We start from the raw sequence: 4,161 nt of genomic DNA, 5'->3' as shown, positions 1-4,161 counted from the left end.
CCTTCCATGCCCCTCACTAGTTTGCACACAGAAAAGCATATTTTACTGGTTTCAGATCTCTTAGCTTGTTCTCTCTCTTAAACCTGCTGAGGCAGCTTTCATTGTGTGATTCATTTTAAAATATAAATATGGAACAGAACCATTGGAATCAGATGTCAGGACATTTGAAGGAATGTCAATCTCCTGTTGAAATGTTGCAGTGTGCAGCTGAGGCTCTCTGGCAGTGGCACCAGGAGCCCCAATGGCAGAACCTGGACCCTCCTGGAGGAGAACCACAGGTGAGGGCCTTCTTGGCTCCAGATTGATGGAAATCAAGTGTCTGAGGCTGTTAGCAGCCATGAAGTTGATCTGGTTGGCACTGGTATTTGTTCTTGCTGCAGCTCAGGAGTGATTCAGGAGAAGAGTTTCAGAACAGCCCAGGTTGGGGACTGGAATTTTAAAATTTCCCCTGGAACCAAACAACCTTGGAGGGTAAAAGCTCCAATCATAGCCACTCAGATGCAGCAGCAGAAGAAGCTGTCATCCACCCTGACAGTCAGAGCATCAAGTCAAGAAAACATCACCATCTTGTAGTTCCAAACCTCCACCTGTCAGATTCAGCTACTTCTGATTGTGGGACTTTAAATTTGAACACAATGGAATTTGGACAAGGAGTTTTCCTTCCAGTCCAAACATCATCGTCCAGCCTCCAACCAGAGGTCCCTCAGTTATCATGGAGCCACAGGTGGAGTCTGGATTCTTTTCTGGAATGAGACGGCAATGACAGTCCTGCCAAATGACATCACTGACATGACTGGATGACTTCAGTCACGTGACTGGATGACTTCAGTCACGTGACTGGATGACTTCAGTCACGTGACTGGATGACTTCAGTCACGTGACTGGATGACTTCAGTCACGTGACTGGATGACTTCAGTCACGTGACTGGATGACAGTGTAGATGCCAATGTAGAGGTTGGGGAAATCGTCTCTGAGAATCCAGCTTGAAGCCACAGCCTCCTTGTTTTCCAAAAACCCAAACAGCGACCATCAGTCTCCCTCCAATCCTGTACTTTGGTAAACAACAAAAACAGAGTAAAAGTCTCTGGCAACATATTTGTTTCCTGTCGGGTTTCTTCATGTATGTGTGGTGTACTTGCTCTCCCAGAGGACTGCCATCTTTGTTCTGTGGGCTGACATGTTTTAGTGTCAGCACAGGTCTTAGCGCTGAGACTGAACTCTCATTCTCCTCCAAGTATTATTTCCACCTCACACTCCTGCATGTATTCAAGTGAACAGGGAACACAAATTTATGCTCAACTTCTCCTGTGTATTCATCCACAGTCACTAAACAACAACCAAACCAAACAAAAGAGGTTTGCTAGCGTGGGGATCAGCTGTAGTTCACCATCTTATCCAGGTCACATGACTCAGGAGTAGCGTGGCCGTCTGGCAACCAAAGGGTGGCTGGTTTGATCCTCACTTTCTCCAGTGACCATGTCAAAGTGTCCTTGAGTGAGAGACTGAACCCCTAAATACTTCTGATGAGTAGGTTGGCTCCTTGCATGGCAGCCTTCAGCATCAGTGTGTGAGTGTGTGTGAATGAGAGGACATTGTTCAGCTCCTTGAGTGCTGCTGAGGTAGAAAGGCTCTGTACAAACTGAGTCTTTTTACCATTTCTTTCCTGCTTCTAGCAGCGCTGTTGTCACTTCCTGTGACCGTGGGGAGAAAGGGGTCCCCCTTCAGAATAAGTTTTATATCATGATGTTACTTCCTGTTCAACATGCCTTTAGCAAACCAACTCAGAGAACAGCTCAGTGAGGTAGTGTGGCCGAGCGGTCTAAGGTGCTGGATTTAGGCTCCAGTCCTATGAGGAGGCGTGGGTTCAAATCCCACCACTGCCATCATGTCACTGGAGAGGTGTGGCAGGTCTCTCACAGTCTCTCCTCTCTCTTTCACTGATATCTTCAAACCTGTGACCAAAAGAAGAACCCTCCTCTGAGTCCACAGACCTGAGCATCGCTGCTCTGACTACCAGGTTACCTCCTGGTTATCAGGGTGAAGTCATGGTGAGGTAGTCAGTTGTTCCTTTGTTTTTTGACAGAGGCTTCATTGTGAATTAAATAATTTTAATTCTTTACTTGAAGTTTCACGCTGTTTCGATTGAAAAAGGCCAGTTCCTGGAGAAGATCTTCCAGGGGTCCAGGTTAAAGCGGTGCCCCAGCTGGCACCAGGCGCTGACCCAGGTCCTGCATTGGAGATACTTTCAGTTCTGTTCTGCCCTGCTCACAACCACAGGCTGGTGTTGAGGCCTGCAGCAACCAGGGCCCCAGTCACCAAGAGTATAAAGGCTGGTCATTGTGGCAGTGGGAGGAGTCAAAATGAAGACAGACCAATGTGAGCAGGACGCTCCTGGAGAAGTCAGAAGAACTTGACCATGTTTCCTACAGTACCCAGGAGGCCTGGTAGTTGTTGAAGGAAGCTCCAAAAGCAAAGAGCAGACAGCAGGACATCAAAAGAAAAGATCCAGACACTAAAACTACAAGTAGAAACAAGAAGAAATACTAAAAGCTTTGGAAAGATACTACAAGGTTGGATATACATTATTACATACACTACTATTCTCATTGACTCCTAAAGAGGGACAGGAAGCATTAGAATGTGGATCAGATCAGCTGATTTCAATGTTGAGTCCATCCCTCCATCCACTTTCTGTTCTTATCCTTTAAGGGTCACGGGGGGGGGGGGGGGCGATCCCAAGTGACATTGGGCAAGAGGCAGGGTCAGCAGATCTCCAGTCTCTGAGGAGGCGTGGGTTCAGAGTTCACCCTGGACAGGTCAGAATTCCTGATGATGTCATCAGGGCTTTGACAGTAGCTAGAATTCTGTCTTTGATCTCAGGAGGACATGAAAGAAACCCAATTGAGGAAAGTAGAGGAGAACATTCAGCTTCATTAGAAACACTTGAACTGTTGAACAGTAGAATTTGTTTGAAACAGTTTACAACACTGAGTGACAGGATTGAAGAGGGAAGAGTTTTCTACTTTAAATTTAATTCTAACTTCAAAGTCAAGTCAAGTCAATTTTATTTATTTTGTGCCAAATCCCAACAGAAGTTATCTCATGACACTTTACAAGTTTATCTAATGAGACAGGTACCCTGGAAGGTATCACCTTGGCCCCCAGCACCACCCTAAGGAACCTAGGAGTTCTCTTTGATCAGGATCTGTCCTTTAATGCCCACATGAAGCAAATTTCTGGGCTTCTCTCTCCTCCTCTCTGTCCTCCTATATTTGTCATACATAAATCATACTCATAACCCTGCCTGGCCTCTTTTCATGGCACCAAACCAGCAGGTGGCCGCCCTGACCAGAGGTCTGCTGACACTTCAGTCCACATCAACACCTGTCAAGTGTCTCATGTGGCTGGATTTTCTGATTTAATCTGCCATGTGAACGTTGAACCATGGATGAAACTGAAGCAGCAAACACTGCAAAGGAACAAAAGACAATACTGAAGATGTACAAGTACACTGAAGTGCCTGTACTTTACTTGAGGAAGAAGGTTGAATCGATGCCTGCACTGTAAAAAAAACGGTAAAAAGTCTGGCAGCAGAGTTTCCAGACGGTACCGTCAAATTACAGTAATGAACTGTTCCTCAAAATTACATGGAAGAAACTGTAGAAATACACAGCAGCTTTCACAGTCCCAACTGATGAAATTACAGTCCATTTAGTGTTGATAAATGTGCATTCAACTGCAGGAAAACAGGCCCATCATGGAAAAACACATGAAGAACAAGGACCTTTCAGGTTCTTCTCTAAGTTCAGGGCACTTACTGGTTCATTTATGAAACAAACTGACATAAAAAAACATACTGACTACTAATCTCCACCTTCATTTCTGAAATGTTGAGATGCTCCAGAACTCAAACACATCACAAGTTGCTTTGAAAGCAAATCTTTTCCCATTCCCAGTGTTGAGCTGCCATTTAAGGGTTTCCATGAGCGATCAGTCGCATTAAAGTACAAGTGTAGGATTTTTAGCAGGTACCATGAATTTCTAACACAGAGAGAACCAGGTCATAACTTCCACCAGAGATTCATCAGGATTTGTTGTTTATTCTGCAGTATAATTTCATTTTAGTAACTCATAGGGGTGCCACGATACACTAATTTCAC

At 45.0% G+C, this 4,161-nt stretch overlaps 1 non-coding gene across 1 annotated transcript; it reads left to right on the top strand.

The window, feature by feature from the left end:
• The first annotated feature begins 1,801 nt into the window (after window positions 1–1,801).
• Window positions 1,802–1,884, top strand: trnal-uag (transfer RNA leucine (anticodon UAG)). The gene has a single exon. It is a non-coding gene; the product is annotated as a tRNA-Leu (tRNA).
• Window positions 1,885–4,161: the final 2,277 nt, after the last annotated feature.

This window comes from Aulostomus chinensis, chromosome 1 (genome assembly GCF_037954235.1).
Source record: "Aulostomus chinensis isolate RoL2024-O1b breed Wild chromosome 1, RoL_Achi_v1.0, whole genome shotgun sequence".
NCBI lineage: Eukaryota > Metazoa > Chordata > Actinopteri > Syngnathiformes > Aulostomidae > Aulostomus > Aulostomus chinensis.
The sequence above is the reverse complement of the archived record's forward strand: the minus strand, read 5'-3'. Positions and strand labels throughout refer to the sequence as shown.